The sequence below is a fragment of the Nyctereutes procyonoides genome, unplaced genomic scaffold (assembly GCF_905146905.1).
Source record: "Nyctereutes procyonoides isolate TBG_1078 unplaced genomic scaffold, NYPRO_anot_genome, whole genome shotgun sequence".
Lineage (NCBI taxonomy): Eukaryota > Metazoa > Chordata > Mammalia > Carnivora > Canidae > Nyctereutes > Nyctereutes procyonoides.
The window spans coordinates 6,291,829-6,310,752 of record NW_026575137.1 but is presented as its reverse complement, the minus strand read 5'-3'; the positions used below and the strand labels follow the sequence as shown (position 1 = coordinate 6,310,752).

General features: G+C 38.3%; 1 non-coding gene across 1 annotated transcript; it reads right to left on the bottom strand.

The window, feature by feature from the left end:
* Positions 1 to 263: 263 nt before the first annotated feature.
* On the bottom strand, positions 264 to 398 carry LOC129495827 (small nucleolar RNA SNORA1). The gene has a single exon (XR_008661623.1). It is a non-coding gene; the product is annotated as a small nucleolar RNA SNORA1 (small nucleolar RNA).
* Between the last annotated feature and the right edge of the window lie 18,526 nt (positions 399 to 18,924).

Here is an 18,924-nt window from a genome sequence, read left to right as displayed (position 1 = left end):
AGTTCCACCAAAGCCAGAGTGATGATCTTCAACCAAAATAGCACTTTTAAAACAAACTTTTGTTCAATCCACAGCCGTCACTGTCCAGAGGTCTTCTTGGATCTCCACTTGCATATGGACATACTTCAAAAACTCCCCACTGTAATCTTTGAGGTCCAATTTCTTTAGAGCCCTAGAAAATTGCAGACGTACAGATTACTATTTTGGCAAATGACCTAAAATACTGTAAGGTCTCACTTCTACTCTGCCCCATGAGCCTAACAAAATGTTACAGGCCTCATTGTCACCACAGCAATAAACTTGCTGTGATGGAAGCATAACCTGTGTCTCAATGTAGCCACATTAACAATTTCTGGACACCATGAAGGACCGTGCCCATTTCCATATAGAATAAGGCTATTAGTTACCTCTTGCTGGAATAATTTACCCCCAAACTTAGTGCTTAAAACAGAAGTGAACTTTTGTTATCTCACATGGTTTCTGTACTTTAGGATGGGCTTAGCTGGGTGACTCTGGCTCAGGATCTCTCATGAGGTTGCAGTTTTGATTGAAAGAGGTTGCTGTCTGAACATTTTACTGGGGATGGAGAGTTTGCTTCCAAGATGGCCCACGCATGTGACTGGAAAGTTGGTGTTGGGTCTTGGCCAGAGTCTTCAGTTATTTTCCACATGAACTCTCCATAAGGCTCTTGAGTGTCCTCAGGGCAGCTGGCTTTCCTCAGAGTGAGTGATGCAAACAAGAATAAGTTGGAAGCCACAATATCTTTTTGACCTAGTTTAAGAAGTCATATATTGTCAGTTTTATATGTACCATTGTTTACACACATCATCTCTATTCACTGTGGGGGTAGGATATATTAGGTCTGAACACTAGATTGTAGAGATTATTGGGGACCATGTTGGAAGCTGATTAACGTAACTGTAGTAAGTCAAAGTGACCTATTGTAAATTCAAGAGCGTCCACAAAAAAATTGCTTAAGCAAAACTTCAGCAAATCTAATCCAACCATATATAAAAAAGAATAATACTTCTTTCCCCCCAGTTTTATTGAAAAATAACTGATATACATCACTGTATAAGTTTAAGGTATACAGCATGAAGGTTTGATTTACATATATTGTGAAATGATTATCAGATTCAGCTAACATCCATCTTCACATATGGGTACAATAAAAAAAGGAAAGGGGATCCCTGGGTGGCGCAGCGGTTTAGCGCCTGACTTTGGCCTAGGGCGCGATCCTGGAGACCCGGGATCGAATCCCACATCAGGCTCCCGGTGCATGGAGCCTGCTTCTCCCGCTGCCTGTGTCTCTGCCTCTCTCTCTCTCTCTCTCTCTCTCTGACTATCATAAATTAAAAAAAAAAAAAGAGTCAGATGCTTAACCAACTGAGTCGCCTAGGTGCCCCAATCATCTACATTTAAAACAACAAAAGTTAGAGAATCTATATAGAAGGTACTGGGCAGGGATGCCTTGGTGGTTCAGCAGTTTAGCATCTGCCTTTGGCTCAGGGCGTGATCCCAGGATCTGGGATTGAGTCCCACATCAGGCTCCCTGCAAGGAGCCTGTTTCTCCCTCTGCCTATGTCTCTGCCTTTCTCTCTCTGTGTCTCTCATGAATAAATAAATAAATCTTAAGAAAAAAAGAAAGTACTGGGCAAAGAAGCTACTGGAAGTAATATATAAATAGCAAAATTACAGGATACAAAGTCAATATTCAAAAGACTAACTGTATTTCTTTTTTTCAATAAATTATTTGTATTTCATATATTCACAACCAACAATTGGGATTTGAAATGCATATAATACATTTTAATGACATTAAAGTGTTTAATAGTTTGAAAATATGAAATATTTATTTAAAATTTAAAAAAGTACATGCAAGAATTATACACTTAAAATATAGAATTTATTGAAAGAAAGTAAAGAAAATCTCAATAAATGGAAACTTATACCAGGTTCACAGATTGAAAGACTAATTATTAAAATGTTGAGTCTCCCTAAATTATCTATCGATTCAATGCAATCTATTAAAACTAGTACCTTTTATTATTTGGTAAGAATTGACAAGTTGATTCAAGAATCTATATGCAGATTAAAAGTGCTAAAGAGTCAAAACAATTTTTGAAAAAGAACAAAATTTGAAAACTTATACTATTTGATTTCTAGTCTCACACTAAAGCTTTGCAGTAATTAAATAGCATGGTATTAGAATAAGTTTAGGTATATAGAAGAATGGAAATAGTCCCAAAGTACATACATATATTTACTTATTCTCAATAAAGATTTCAAGTTAATTCAGTGGGGAAAGGATAGTTGTTGCAATAAATGGTGTTGGAACAATTGGATAGGCACATGAACCTTGACCTTTAGCACACATTCTGCAAAACGTTAGCTTTAAATGGATTATACACCTGAATATGAGTTAACTACATAAAACGTGTAGAAGAAAAAATAGGCAAATATCTTTACAATCTTGGGTTAGGCAAATACATCTTAGGATACAAAATGAATAAACCATACATTTAAAAGAAAAGATGGTAAAATAAGAAGTAATCAAAATGTAAAATGTTTGCTTTTCAAAATACACCATGAAGAAAAGAAAAAGGCAAGTTACAGATGGGAAGAAACTATTGGCAAAACATATCTAATGAAGAACTTTTGTCCATAATAGAGGAACCTTTACAACTCAGTAATAAGACAAATATATGAAAACAAAAGTGGGTGACAGACTGGCAGACACTTCCCTAGATACGTTGTATGAATGATAAATAAGCATATGTAAGATATTCAACATTGTTGGTTATTTGGGCAATGCAAAATAAAATCATGATGATATGTTCACATGTGAATATTTTTGGCAGCTTTATTTGTAATAGATAAAACTAGAAAGAATTCAAAAGTTCCTTGACTGGGAATGAGTACACAGATTGCTATATAACCATGCATGGAATTCTATACAGCAATAAAAAGGAAAGAACTACTGATAGATGTAATGTGGACGAGTACCAAAAATATAATGCTAAGTGACAGAGGCCATTCTTTTTTTTTAAAAAGATTTTATTTATTTATTCATGAGAGACACAGAGAGAGAGACAGGCAGAGACACAGAGGAGAAGCAGGCTCCATGCAGGGAGCCCGGTGTGGGACTTAATCCTGGGTCTCCAGGATCACGCCCTGGGCTGAAGGTGGCGCTAAATTGCTGAGCCACCGGGCTGCCCAAAAGAGCCCATTCTCAAAATATCATATAATGTATAATTCCACTGATACAAAGTTCTAGAAAAGATAAAACTGCAATGACAGAAAGCAGATTGATGATTGCCAGAAGCTGAGGCAGGGTGTGTGTCACGGATAGTTTTACTACAAAGGAATAGGAGAGAACTTTTTGGATGAAGTAAATGTTCTATATCTTTCTTTTGGTGACAGTTATGTGACTGTATTCATTTGTCAAAGCTCATAAATTGTATAATTTCATTGAGTATAGATTATACCTCAAAACAGCTAATTAAAAACTTTTGAGAGAGGTCTGAGATAGAGATAAATGTGTGACTCGTGTGCCTATAGATGGTATGTAAGGCTATGAAACTGGATGATATATATGAAATTCAAAGATTGAGCACTGGGGCAGCCCAGGTGGCTCAGCGGTTGAGCGCCTGCCTTTGGCCCAGGGCATGATCCTGGAGTCCCAGGATCAAGTCCCACATTGGGCTCCCTCCATGGAGCCTGCTTCTCCCTCTGCCTGTGTCTCTGCCTCTCTCTCTCTCTCTCTCTCTCTCTCTGTGTGTCTCTCATGAATAAATAAATAAAAATCTTAAAAAAAAAAGATTGAGCACTGGGGTATTACAGTGTTTAGAAACCAGGGAGGTGAGTAGGAAGTAGCAAAAATGACTCAGGAGGAGTAGACAGTAAGGAAAAAGAACTATGTGAAGTATCTTGGAAGCCAGATGATAAAGGTATTTCAGAAGAAGTGAATGATAATCTTTGTCATGTGCTATTGATGTGTCAAAAAATATGAGTAATGAATATCATTGAGTTTAACAAATATGAAGACAATTCATATTTTCCCATGACAAGAGAATATTGCCTAAGACTGCATTAAATTGATTCAAGAAAAAATGGGTGTAGATAAATGAGAGACAATGAATATAGGAAACTCCAAATTAGTTTTGTTGTAAAGTGAAGAAATGTAATGGAGTATAGTTTGGAGGGTTAGTAAGGTAATGAGGGAGATGACGATGATGATAACGATGATGATCTAAGATGGTGCAATGGTCACATTTTTTAATGCTTATGGGAAGGATTCAGCAGAGAAAACATTTATGACATAGGAAAAAAAGAGAATATTTCCAGAAGTATCCTTAAGCAAAAGAAAGTTACTGGGATCTAGTGGACAAGTTGAAGCATTGGCCTTGGATAGGGGCATGGACAGTTTGTATTAATATATGAGAGGGTTTTTTGTTTGTTTGATTTTTGTTCTTAGAGAGGGAAAGGGTGGGGGAAAAGTGGAGGGAAAGGGAGGGAGAGAGAGAGAGGATCTTAAGCAGGCTCCATGCCCAGTGTGGAGCCCAGTGCAGAGCTGGATTTCACAACCCTGAGATCATGACCTGAGCTGAAGTTAAGAGCCAGACGCTTAACCAACTGAACCATCCAGGTGCCCCTAATAGGAGAATAACTTAGAGTGTATGGGCGCATATATGATGAGATGGGTAGATGTATTGTAGCTTATGGGAATTCAAGACAAGTTACTTCTGTTTTCTACTTCTATTTTCTCAGAGATACAGGAAGTAAGATTATTGGCTGGAAATGAAGATAAAGGGGAAGTTGGACGATTGAAATGAGAATACAAGAAATGAAACAGTTATCTAGGGTGGGTGTGTCAAGGAACCAGGGAAATATGGTTTGATGGTGGGCAGCATTAAGAGGCTACTTGTGCAAAATGATTATCCCTTTAAAATGAGAGCAGTCAGTTTTCCTCTGGATTCCTGTAGCTGGCTATGGGATGCAGGACTTGAGTAGCTAGAGACATGAACTTACCCAATAGTAGAGTTTTGCTACAAGAGAATGAGAAGTTGGGAGAGAAGCAAGAGAACTGAGAACATGGGCAAGGGAATGACGATGAAGACGGACTGTATATTTAAACTGCAAAAGCAAGTTTTTGGTGGCCAGTAGAAAGGTGGTAGGATTAATGGATCGTAGGATCTAATAGGGAGTAACAATTGTTTAAGCCAGGGTACTAGAGAGACTATGTTTGAAAGATGCAAGCAATGATTGGGGAAGGGATTTCTTAAAAGTGCAAATTGGGAGGAAATAATACAAGGCTAAGGGTTGACTATGAGAGTGACTATCTGAAATGGGTAGAGAAGATTACTGAAAAAGAAGAAGTTGCAGTGACATTTTTCATGCCCTGGTCACATCCCGTTGGTCTACCTCTGATTTCATCAGCAGCAGTTCCTGTTTGCTTTTGCCCTACTACCCTGAGCACTTACTTTGCCTTTGCTTTTCTACTTCAGGGCTTTCTCTTGAGAGCTCCCTGAATGCAGGCGAGGGTAGTCAGGAAGTGTGGAGGAATATATACCTCTGGCAATAAATCTAAACCAATCGGAAACAGGAGTGGATGGATAGGTGCCCCAGCTTCGGTTTAACATGGTTTAACATGGATTGAGTGGCTATTGTGTACTCTGGCACGAATACAGGGGCATACACTGCTTCTTGCTCCTTCGTTGTTACTTCTGGGAATCATCTCTCTATTAAATTACCTACAACCAAGTACTTGTTTTAGGATCTGCTTTGGAAAAAAAAACAAAAACAAATTAAGGAACTCAGAAGCCAGGTTCATTCAAACGGACATTTAAACGGTTTCAAACGGATAGTAATTTGGGAGCAAATAAAGTCATATAGGAATTACAATCTTCGAGGAACAGGGCAGCATTACTTAGCCTAGTGCCTAGCACTCAGTAATGATTTGGTAAATATTTGTTGAATGAATGATGCATGGAGCATCCTGATGCTTTATATAACTCCATTCCTATGAATTTAGGTTTCCTACTATGAGAACTTCTTGAAGAAGAACCATTCTGACGCCCATCGTGTGACATCCATATCGCACTGACTTGATAAATAAGAATGGAGGTACAGGTCTAAAGGCAAGTTGAAGATAGAAACTATCAATAAGTAGGAAAATCAGTTATGCAGCTTTGACTTATCCATGGAAATAAATGTGTAGATATTTGCTAAAAGCAGCTGTCAAACTGGAACCATTCTGTGTAGCTTAGGGAACTGCAGTGGAATACCTCAAGCTCACTCAAGGCGATCTTCCTTACCTTCCTCTTCAAACTGTGCTCAGAAAACCTCCTTCTGGGCACACTTTCCTTGGTTACTTTATTTTATTTATTTATCTTTTAAAGATTTTTATTTATTTATTCATGAGAGACACACACACACAGAGGCAGAGACACAGGCAGAGGGAGAAGCAGGCTCCATGCAGGGAGCCCGACGTGGGACTCGACCCCGGGTCTCCAGGATCATGCCCTGGACCGAAGGCGGCGCTAAACCGCTGAGCCACTGGGACTGCCCTCCTTGGTTACTTTAATAGAACACAGGAGTTTTTGTATTGCTGCACTTCTTTGTATGAAAGGGTTTTAAATTAATGAAATGTTACTGTAAATTCATTAAGAAACACATTTACAGCTTTAATATTTGTGTTCCCCTAATGCATACCTAAATGGTTCCTGAAAGTGAAACAACAATGTAGGCAGTTGATTAACTTTAAACATTATCTCTAAATGAAACATAGCATATTTATAGGGAAAGAGCTGATTAATGTTGAACAGGAAAATGAGAGGAGCTGATGGAAATATTCACCTAGGAGTTGTACCTGAGATGCTGAGTTTCCATATGTAATGCCCTTTTTTTAATCTCTGTAATGAAAATTGTCATTAGGAAGATGGCAGCAGTAGGTTGTTATTGCTGGTAATGAAATAAGACGTGAAACACTTGAGACTGTATTCATTAAATGTACTCTTGTATTTATTGGTAGAAAGGAAAATGATCTCATTTATGTTTTAGAGAAAGACACTAATGTACACATTAAAGACACGAATTCTGCTGTATTATTCTAATACTTTTAAGCATATATACAGCAGAGACCATTGGCTTTTAAATGGTTGAAAACCATGAAAGAGGCACTTCACATCTAAAACTTGTTTTATATTTTATAACTAAAATAGCTTAGACCCATAAATACATAATTTGTTATATCTATTTATGTATGTATATATCTATCTATTAAGAGAGAGGCTCCTGAATATCCTGGGTATCTCAACTGGTTCATTATAGAAAACATTGGAAAGTTTGATAATAATAAAAAGGAAATCTAAACCACCCATAATTCCACTTCAGAGATCATTACTATTATCACAATACTATATTTTGGGAAGGCAATTTACCAATTTGTATAAAAAGTCAATTTGGACTACATGTTGGCACATTGAACTTCAATTAAAAAATATATATATATATATAAAATAAATGTCAATTTGGGGGTACCTGGGTGACTTAGTCAGTTAAGCATCTGCCTTTAGCTCAGGTCATGATCCCAGGGTTCTGGGATCAAGCCTTGTATCAGGCTCCCTGCTCAACCAGGAGTCTGCTTCTCCCTCTCCTCTCTCTGCCTCCTCCCACCCCACCACTTATGAGTGCACTATCTCTCTCTCTAAAATAAATAAAATCTTTTTAAAAAAAACAGTCAATTCATATCAAAAGATACCTAATTCTTGATTTTCTTCAGGAAATGCTTACTGGGTGGATGCTTAGGACATTTCCTGCAGTGTATAAAATATTTTTAAACATGAAATAACGTATATAAAGCTATTTAAAAAAATTCATCATGGTCTAGCTATACATTCAAATTCTGAATGGCCAATTCAAATTATTTTGTAGAAGAATATTCAATGACATTGAAAGATCTTCACTATATAAAGCTAAGTGAAAATAGTAGTGTCTAAAATAATAATGATAGCTGTATGTGACACATTCCTTTGAGTGTGTGCCTTTATAGAGAAGAGACTATAGCTATACTCTTCACATTTCATGATGACTATTTCTGAGTGTGGGTTTTCAATTCACTTTTTAAAGATTTAATATTTATTCATGAGACACATAGAGAAGCAGGCAGAGGGAGAAGCAGGCTCCCCTAAGGGAGCCTGATGTGGGACCCGATCCCAGGATCCCAGGATCCCAGGAGCACAACCTGAGTGGAAGGCAGAGGCTCAACCACTGAGCCACCCAGCTGCCTCTCAATTCCTTTTTGTTTTTTGAACTTTTTAAATGATCTAAAGTAAACAAGGTCCTTTTAAAAAATGTAAATAATTATAAGAGAATGCATACACATAACTTAAACCTTTAAATGAAGCCATCAGGTTATGGGGATTTGAGAGAAAGAGACTTTTTTTTAAGGTTTGATAACCTTATTTCATATAAAATGTAAATATGAAAGATTTAATATCTGGATATTCCTGTAAAATCTTTACTCAGAAAATAGAGAAGTAGGAGAAAGCCTTAGAAAAGGAAATAAGGAGGTACAAGAACCAAATTTCATTTAAAATAGTACTTAAGGTTAGACCTAGTCTCTTATTGTTTTCACAGATATTTTTTTTAAGATTTTATTTATTCATTCATGAGAGACACAGAGAGGCAGAGACACAGGCAGAGGGAGAAGCAGACTCCATGCAGGGAGCCCGATGTGGGACTTGACCCCGGGACTCCAGGATCACACCCTGAGCCAAAGGCAGATACTCAACCGCTGAGCCACCCAGGCGTCCCATCACAGAGAATTGATAGAAAGTAACTTCCTTTCAGAAATGGGTCCTCAGAGGTGTAGATGGCTCTGGCTCACTGTCCATTCTATTATTGTTCTCCAGACAGTCTGTGATAGGAGCTGAGAAGACAGGAACATGGTTGGTAGTGCTATAAACATACTGATGCTCTTCAGATGTTATAAGATTTCTTTAACAAGCTGCCACCTCCTTTTTTAAAAATACAAGGATTAAATCTAATACAGTCAAAACTTACTATAAAATAATTATATAATCTAGTCCTCAACTTTTAGTTAAAATAGATGAAAGCAAACATTTTATGGATGAAAATGAGGTCAGAGAAGCAATGGAAGGGTTTGGCTGTCACTGGGAGCAGCAGGGACTTTGATCAGCCTGAGGAGTGTGTTGATACCTAAGATCAAGGAGAGAAGGTGCCAGAAATGGAGAGAGTACAGAATGGTTTGGCAAACTTTTTCTGTAAAGAGCCAGATAGTAAATACTTTATGCTGAGTGAAATAAGTCAATCAGAGGAGGACAAACATTATATGGTCTCATTCATTTGGGGAATATAAAAAATAATGAAAGGGAATAAAGGGGAAAGGAGAAAAAATGAGTGGGAAATATCAGAAAGGAGACAGAACATGAGAGACTCCTAACTCTGGGAAACGAAGCAGGGGTGGTGGAAGGGGAGGTGGGCGGGTGGTGGGGGTGACTGGGTGGCAGGCACTGAGGGGGGCACTTGACGGGATGAGCACTGGGGTGTTATTCTGTATGTTGACAAATTGAACACCAATAAAAATAAATTTATTAAAAAATAATAAAAATAAATCCTTTAGGCTTTGCAGACCATATGGTTTCTGTCCCAACCGCCTGACTCTGCCAGTGTAGCTTGTGAGCAGTCCTGGGCAGTGCTTGGACAATGAGTGTGGCTACATTCCAATAAAACTTTGCTTACAAAAATACATGGTAGGCTGGATGTCACCTGCAGGCTGCAATTTGCTGACCTTTGGTCTAGACGTAAGTGATGGAGAAAATGTTAATAATGCAGATTAAATTGAACAGTGTGTTGTGTCTATCATCTTTGCATTGAGAGAAGCACACAAACTATTCCTTGGTGTTTGAAAACTATTATCTTGTTTAGCAAAACGGTTGTTCACATCATCAACAAATGAGTTAAGTTCCAGTATTGATCTCTATTCATCTTACTCCTTAAGAGAAGTGATGAGATTAAACAACATGGGTGGGAGTCCGTTGTTACACTTTATGAGCACACCACTGGTTCCTTCCCAAGGGTCCCCTGGCCCTCATACCTTCTACTCTGACCTACACTGAGATCTTCGATTGTTGTGCAGGATGAGGAGGCTTATTTTTCTAAAATGGGTCCTTCAGATCTGCTCCAGGGTGACTTTCTTTTTCTTACTATGTTGAAGAGGTCAAGGTTAGCTTTTGGTAGATCAGCCCACTAAATCTAGGTGTGTTTCACACACATCATATGTTAGTAATGGGGAGAGTATCCTGGTGACATAATTATGTCCCTTGGGCATGAAAAGGTGGGGCTTAGGGCAGGGTCTGGAAGGAGAGAATAGGTGGTTGCCGAATTGCTTGAATTAATAAACGAGAGGCTATTGTGACTGCCAAGAACCAAGTCCTAGTTTAGATACTGGGGGCAGAATGAGGAACAGGACTTTAAGAAAGGGCTCCTGCTTTTCAGTTGCTTATTTTTCATGCAATGAGAGTGAAGAAGAGCCGCAGGTGCAGAGAAGTAGAAAGAATTCAGCAGAGGCAGGATATGATAACAAGAGGTAAATAAGATAAATTTAGGCCCTACAAGGATAATTTGGAAGTATGAGTAGGGGGAAGGGATATGAGGGATGGCGTATTTCCTCACTATGTGGCATGGGGGCTTGAGCCAACTTGTAAACAAAAAAAGGGTGACCTCAGAACCAGAGGACACAGAGGCAGATGACATTGGTTACTTCCATTAACCCAAGACATTGTGATTTTTTTGGTAGTCTGTCCCTTGATTCATACTCTCCCCCTCACAAATGGCACAGTATCAGATATTGTGTAAGACCTTGATTTAATTAATGTTGGAAAGATGCCATTAGTGATGATTATGTTACATGTGCATATAACTGAAACAAGACACTCTTTACTGGGACCACACTTATCTGATTTACTCTCGCTTTTGTACTACTGCTTAAGAAATGGGCTAGGACAGTGATACGACCATCTACAACGTCATACACATACCCACATATTGCAGTTTAGCCGACGTATAAGCTTGGTTCTTGGAGGTTTCAACTTCAGCTCTTCACAGTGTAAAACAAAACAACAACAAGAGAAACTCAACAAAAACCCACCTTGTGTAGTGAAATCTCTCCCTGAATATGTACACTTGCCAACTAAAATATCTCCACAATGCAAGAAAACATGGACTAGATTCTTCCATTGTGCCAACTGTATTCTGGGATTATATATAGTTACTCCCCAGAAAACTGTGTTAATTCTTTAACCGAAACCCTTCCCTAAATGTTTCTATTTTTTTTCATCTTTTTAAAAAAAGAGTTTATTTATTTATTCATGAGAGACACAGAGAGAGGCAGAGACATAGGCAGAAGCAGGCTCCTTGCAGGGAGCCCGTTGCGGGACTCAATCCCAGGACCCTGAGATCGTGCCCTGAGCCGATGGCAGATGTCAACTGCTGAGCCACCCAGGCGTCCCTGTTTTTTTTTTTTTTTCATCTTAAAGAGAAACACTATACTACTGTGTAGAATCTAAGTTTCAGAACCACATATACTAGAAACTATAGGTTGAAGAAAGAAAAAAAAAAGAGAGAAATGATTAATCAAACATTTTCCTTTGCCTTAATACATAAATGGTAGTATAAAAGTGAGTTACTAGGAATTCCAATTTTTTTTTTTTTCTGCTTAAATGATGACTTCAGTAACGGCCTACCAGGTCTGGCTGTATTTTCAGGCTCAGTTTATGTGCTGAATTTCTTCAGCTTCATAGAAGTGTTCATCATGAACACATAGCATAATCCCTTAAAGAGGACAATTCTTCACTCTACCCTTTCATACCTTATGAAGATGCATACTAGAGATGACCTTTGAAAACCTTAAGTGCTAAAACGTTCATTACTTTTGTAAAGGATATTGTATAATTTTTCCCTGAAAATGCACTTCAGTGAGCAGGCCACTGGATGTCATTGTTGTGACATACAGACGGAACCAAATCCATTTGACTGTTACTAGGAGCTGGAGCCAAGTGAAGGTTGAAAATGATAGCTTCAGGTCTGTAGCAACACATCTGTTCAAAAAGTAAATTCAAATAAAAGAGACTTTCTTAATGCGATCCAATTACAGTTGTTTTTCTATAGCTCAAGGAACTTGGAATCATGCAGATGTGTTTTGGGGATTCTTATTTGAGTTATTTTTAGGGTATCATTATTCACCTATCTCCCTAAGAATTTACGTTACAAAACCTAAATACTGTTTTTTTGTTTCTATTATATATATAAATATAATATATTTATATTTTATATAAATAATATATATTTATTTATATATATTTATATATTATATATATTTATATATTATATATATTTATATATTATATATATATTTATATTTAAGGCCTCAGTATTTTTTTTCCATACTCTCCTATCTCTGTGCCTCTATGACTCTGCTAAACCTGCTTAAGATCACCTAGGAATTTATTTTTCCCCCTCTTGTTATATTTTGTGAGTCTTGTATTTCTCAAAAATTACCTTCACAATAAGCTGATACAACCAAAAAGGTAGTAGTGTCCCCTGGGAGCAAGATGAGTCATTTATCTTTTCCAGCCATCCTCAGGCTAGAGGCTGAGCAATCAAAAACTATTAGTGGGGGATTTCTTTTCACGTTTACGTGACCAAGTAAAGAAATGTGGCACTTTCACTGTCTCCTAGTTGCCACTTCCGTGCTCACCCTCAGTAGATCTTTAAATGACATTGATTCTCCCTTGTGATCGGGATATGGTGCATCCTCTAGGGCATGATGGTAGCCTGTGGTTCCTCATTCCTCTAAATTGTGCATTCAAAAGGATGTTTCAGGCAGTTAACGTGAGGCAAGTATCCAAATGCTGAATCTTTTGGGGCATCCCACATGTGGATGGGTTCTTTGAGGAGTCCCAATGAATGTGGGTGTCCCTACTGAACGTAGTCTTTAAGAGCTTGGTCTCTGGAGTAAGATAGTTTTGGGTTCTAATCTTAGATATACTATTTGGTATGACCTTGGTGGATTGACTTTTAGTCTTTTTGACCTTTGGTTTTTCCATTTGTGAAGTGGGTATAGACATTCCCAACTGGAAGATTTGTTGTGAAGGTTAAATAAAATAAGATGCTTAAAGTGCTTAGCATGGTGTCTGGAATGCATGTACCATGCATGTAGCATAGTATCTTTTAATTATTAATATAAAGAGAACATTGTTAATATTACCTGAAGCATGCAAAGACAGTGGTCACAGTTTTGGCTGTGTTGAGGGAGAGTTACAGAGTGAGTGTGGCACAGCATCTTTCCCTCTCTGTGCTCAGAAACTATGCATAGCCGGTATGTCAGAAAAATTGCAGGTTTGTTTTTTTTGTAACTAAAATGATTTCTACAACTTTTATCAAGGAGCCTTTTTAATTTTTTACATCTATGCTAGCTTTGATAGTCAAAGGGTAAATACATACAGTTCACGACTTACAGGTCTTCATGATTTACTGTGGACAAAACATTTTGACAAGGATAATGAAAATACATTCAGTTGATAATTCTAGAAGCAAATTTACCTAAGGCATTTTATCAACTGGCAGCACCTGGAATATGCTAGGCATTCAATAACTATTAGTAGATGTGATTAAAACAATAAATTTAGAAGTAAAGAAGTAGCACATACAAATTATTGACCAGATGCTCATCATACCAATCCATATCTCTTCAGGGTAAACTGCATATATTATTTCAAGGAAATCTGTTTGATGTTGAGTGGGGTACTAAAACCTCTTCACAACACCAACATTGGGTGGTTTAGGTAACTTCTGCTTTCTCGTATTGGAAGACCATGCTATTTTGAGTACAGTTTTGGTGGGCAGGTATTTGCATAGCTTATGATCTTCTATATAAATATTGAAAATAAAATATTATCCTAGTCTTGTTCAAGTAATAGGTATTTGCAACTATAAAATCCTAAATGCAATTCTTGTCAGTGCACCTAAAAGAAGAAATCTGTAACTTTTAATCAATCACGGGGTAAAATATGAAATGGTTTCATTTTTCTCAAGCCACTGTTTTCTTTCTTTTTTAAAAAAATATTTTATTTATTTATTTATTCATGAGAGACAGAGAGAGAGAGAGAGAGAGAGGCAGAGACACAGGCAGAGGGAGAAGCAGGCTCCATTCAGGGAGCCTTATATGGGACTCGATCCCGGGACTTCAGGATCACGCCCTGGGCCGAAGGCATGCGGTCAACCGCTGAGCCACCCAGGGACCCCCCCCCACTGTTTTCAACTATGTTCTTTCCCATCTCCCTTTTCTATCATTTAGTAACATCTCAGGCAGATCCCATAACTTCCATATCACTTATAGTTTATTAAAGATCATTCCAGTACAGTTTAAAATTTCTGTGTTTATCGATGCTCTGCAGTGGTGGTTCTCAGACTTTAGCTTGCATCAGAATCACCTGGGGTGCTTGTTAAAAACACAAATCGATGAGCCCTAACCTCAGAGTTTCTGATTCAGTAGGTCTGTGAAAGGATTTGGGAATAATTGTCTCAATAAAATCCTAGGTGATGCTGTTGCTGGGAACCACTGCTACACACCCCTTTTCCTGCTATCCTAGGCTCTAATGCCCTAACGCTCAGGGTGTTACAGTGGAAAGGAAGGAGAAAGAGAAGTCTCCTTACTAACTGACTGTGGCTGCAGTCTTCTCTTGGATGGTTACTGCTCTTTATGTCCACTATTGGTTGTGAATATCTTCTGACGATGTGGCAAGGATCCAAATGCTGGGCCTTTTAGGGCATCCCACATGTGGATGGGTTCTTTGAGGAGTCCCAATGGATGTGGGTGTCCCTACTGAGTGATTTCCTGATGTATTAGATTCTGCTCTTGATTGATTCCTTCTACCTTCACCTTTGCTCCCACCATCGGTGGCTCTCCCCATTCTCCTGTAGCTGTGTGCTGTGCTAAGCCAGTTTCTAAAACCTTGCCAGAACAGTCTTCTAAGAACTGAAATTGGACCATATTCTTCTTAACCTCATAACCTTTTATTTTTTCCCTCCTCAGCCCCTGCTTAACACCTTTCATTGACTTCATAAAATATTAACACCTTACCATGGCCCCCCAAAGGCCTGAATGATGTGAACTTTTGCCAACCTCTCTAACCATAGTAACTATTTTTAAACCTCTCACTTGTGTTGTCCCCATCATAAAGCTCTTCTTCATTTTAGGCCTTCCTGGTCTGTCCCTTTGCCAGAACTACTCTTTCCCAAACCTTCACATGACAGGTTCATTTTCTTCCTTTAGTCTTAGCTTACATACCATATCCTCTGCAAGGACTTTCTACTTTCCAATCTTAAAAATTGCTTTCTTGTTATACTCTCATGGGACTCTGTTTCTTTTCCTTCATGGGGCTTTTTGCAATTTTAATTATATGTTTGTGTTTATTTGTTTTTCTAAAAGATTTTGTTTATTTTATTTTAGGCAGAGAAAGAACGTGAGAGAGCATGCTTGCACACAGTGGGTGTGTGGCAGGATAGGAGGGACATAGCGGGAGGAAGATGAAAAAGTAGACTCCTCGCTGAGTGTGGAGCATGCCTGGGGTTCATCTCATGACCCTGAGATCATGACCTGAGCCAAAACCAAGAGTTGGAGGCTTACCAACTGAGCCACCCAGGTGCTCCTGTGTTTATTTGTTTACTGGCTTTCTCTTCCAGAATATGAACTACATTTGAGCATACACCTAGTCTGCTGCATACTCAGAGGCTGGGACAGTAATTCTCATAGAGTTAGTACTCAGTAAATTTTGACTGAATGAATGAAGGAGTGAAGGAAGAGTCAGTCACTTAGGCTTGTCTTCTTGAGGTTCTGGGCAAATCTTCACTCAGGGGGTTGGAAAGTCAAATGTTGGTGTTCAGATAGGTAATCCTAGAGGAGGTGATAGGCTAGTTTGGGGACAGACAGTCATGGGAAAGATTTCTTCATTTGCGAGGCTTATATCTGTGCTAAAAGGTGGGAAATATTCTGTAAATTTACAGATTTTACTTGGCAAGTAGAACTATATGTATTTATTAAGAGTTTAGACTTTTACTCAGATAGTTTGATCATTTGGGTTCTCTAAGAAACAGATACTAAAGGAGAGATTACAACTGCCACAGATTTATTGGGGTAAAATATCTGCGATGGAAGCTGGGGAAAGACCCGGTAAAGCGAAGAGCTCCTAGGCCACTTTGCAGGTCTGATCCCTACAAAGAATTAATGAAAGACAGGAAGTTTGGTCAAGAAAAGTCTTAGACTGGAGTGAAGTTCTAAAAAAGTTTTGGCAAGGTTTATGGTCACTTTTTAAGCCCACGCAATGTCATATTTCACAGAAATGGGTCTGCTTTAGTATCCTGGCTGTACTAAGTCTTTAGCCTGGAGCAGTCCATGGGAGGTATGGTGTCAGTGCCTGTGTGGTGGTGGATTCAGAGCACACCTTGTTGGTGCATTGGATCAGAATTGGACAATAATAGGAGATCTCAGGGGTGCACTTTGATGGCCAGAAGAGCTGGATATGCATTTGTTAAAAAAATTGGTATTAGTTGTATTATTTGCTTTGGACATTTTCCAGTTTATCACAGCAAGACACTGATCTACATGTCTCATTGGTCTGCAATTATATCTTAGTCATGTGAATTTCTTTTTTCTTTTAAAATTATCAAATTGGGGGATCCCTGGGTGGCACAGCAGTTTGGCGCCTGCCTTTGGCCCAGGGAGCTATCCCGGAGACCCGGGATCGAATCCCATGTCGGGCTCCCGGTGCATGGAGCCTGCTTCTCCCTCTGCCTGTGTCTCTGCCTCTCTCTCTCTCTCTGTGACTATCATAAATAAATAAAAAAAAATAAAAAAAAATAAAATAAAATAATCAAATTGGTACATGAATATATGCTCATTATAAATCACTTAAAAATAAATGTCTCACTTATTTTCTTAGGCAGTAACCACTATTAACACTTGTTGTTGTTGTGCTTTCTGGACTTTTTCCATATCATTTGTTTATATTCATACATGCACATATTAATATACACAAGCATCTGCACAATTATACAAGTGCACACAAACAACACACAACTATATAGTATTTTTTTAAATGCAGACTTGTTTTATTTATGTTTTTCTATATCTTGCTTTTCGTTCTAACAATTTTTTTAGGAGAGCTGTCCCTGTTGCAATATATGATAGCTACTTTCAAGCTTTCATAAGTAAGAATTAGCTGAGGTTCTAATTAAAAATGTAAGTCCCATGAATTCAGTAGGTCTGGGATGATGCTCAGGAACCTATTTAACAAAATCTGGTGATGCTAATGCCGATGATCATTGGACCATAGTTTTAGAAACACTAATAGAGGGGTGCCTGGGTAGCTCAGTGGTTGAGCGTCTGCCTTCGGCTCAGGGCGTAATCCTGGAGTCCTGGGATCGAGTTCCGCATCGGGTTCCCTGCATGGAGCCTGCTTCTCCCTCTGCCTGTCTTTGCCTCCCCCCGCTCCCCCCACCATCTCTCATGAATAAATAAATAAAATCTTAAAAAAAAAGAAACACTAATAGACATTTATGTCATTCTTTCTGTGACTTTATTATATTCAATAGTATGCACATTTCATAATTTGTCAATTTTTTTATTAATGAAGAGTTAGGTGTTTAAATTTTTACCAGCGAAGTCTTCAGTATACGTTAACTTTCTAGAAGCATCAAGTACACAATTTAAGTTTACATAAAACATTCCTGTGTAAGAGTACACATATTTCTCTTTCTTGAAATTGATTCTTAAGATTGGTGTGTGGTTATTTGCTTAATGTTCTGTTTAGCACATATTAATATATAATTATCAAGATGTTAATTTTGAGACTTATTATAAATGCATAAACAGGCATTTTGAAATCTTCTGATTACCTATAAGATGCATGTAAAATGATTTCTGTGGTTACATCCTTGTCCAACATCTTTGGGGACTCTGAATTTGCCATAGTTATTATAATAATTAACAAGAAAACTTTCCCTAAAACCTGGCCTAAGGAGAAAGGAGACTTTTAAGGACGTGTATTATAATTCTAATTCGGCGTCAGGGCAATCTGCTTTTGGGGAAATGACTGCTTACAAAGATTGAAATCACAAATAGAGGTTAAATCAGATCCATAGGTCAGTGATAGAAGACTTTATGAATGTATAGAAATCCTTTTTTTTATTTTTTTTTTGATTGGTTGTTTTCTTTCCTGCTGTTAAGTAAAAAAATTCAGGTTTTGCAACAATAGGCAAAATAGTATGATAGTCCCCTTTCCTTTTTTTTTTTTTAATTTTTTTTTTTAATTTATTTATGATAGTCACAGAGAGAGAGAGAGAGAGGCAGAGACATAGGCAGAGGGAGAAGCAGGCTCCATGCACCGGGAGCCCGATGTGGGACTCGATCCCGGGTCTCCAGGATCGCGCCCTGGGCCAAAGGCAGGCGCCAAACCGCTGCGCCACCCAGGGATCCCGATAGTCCCCTTTCCAAAAAGAAATTCTCATGCTCTGGAGTCTAGTTCTAAGGGGATTCTATTCCATAGAAATGTGAGTCTTCCCTGAGACCTCTGGTGTTCTCACAGTCTTCTTCACTGCTGGCTATCTTCTCTCCCACCCACTTCAGGTCACTGGGCCTGGAGGTAGGGGAGGGAATTTCTTTCATCATCATTTCTGCTTCTAGGCCATTCTTTCATTCTCCTTTGTTCTTTCCTGAAATTCTTCAGCTTTGAAATTCTGCACCAGACTAATGCATTGTCTCTCTTTTTATAATGCCCATGATCTCATCTTCTCTTCTAGTCTTATCTACAGATTCCTGGTTCTATCTTCTCATTCTTTTAC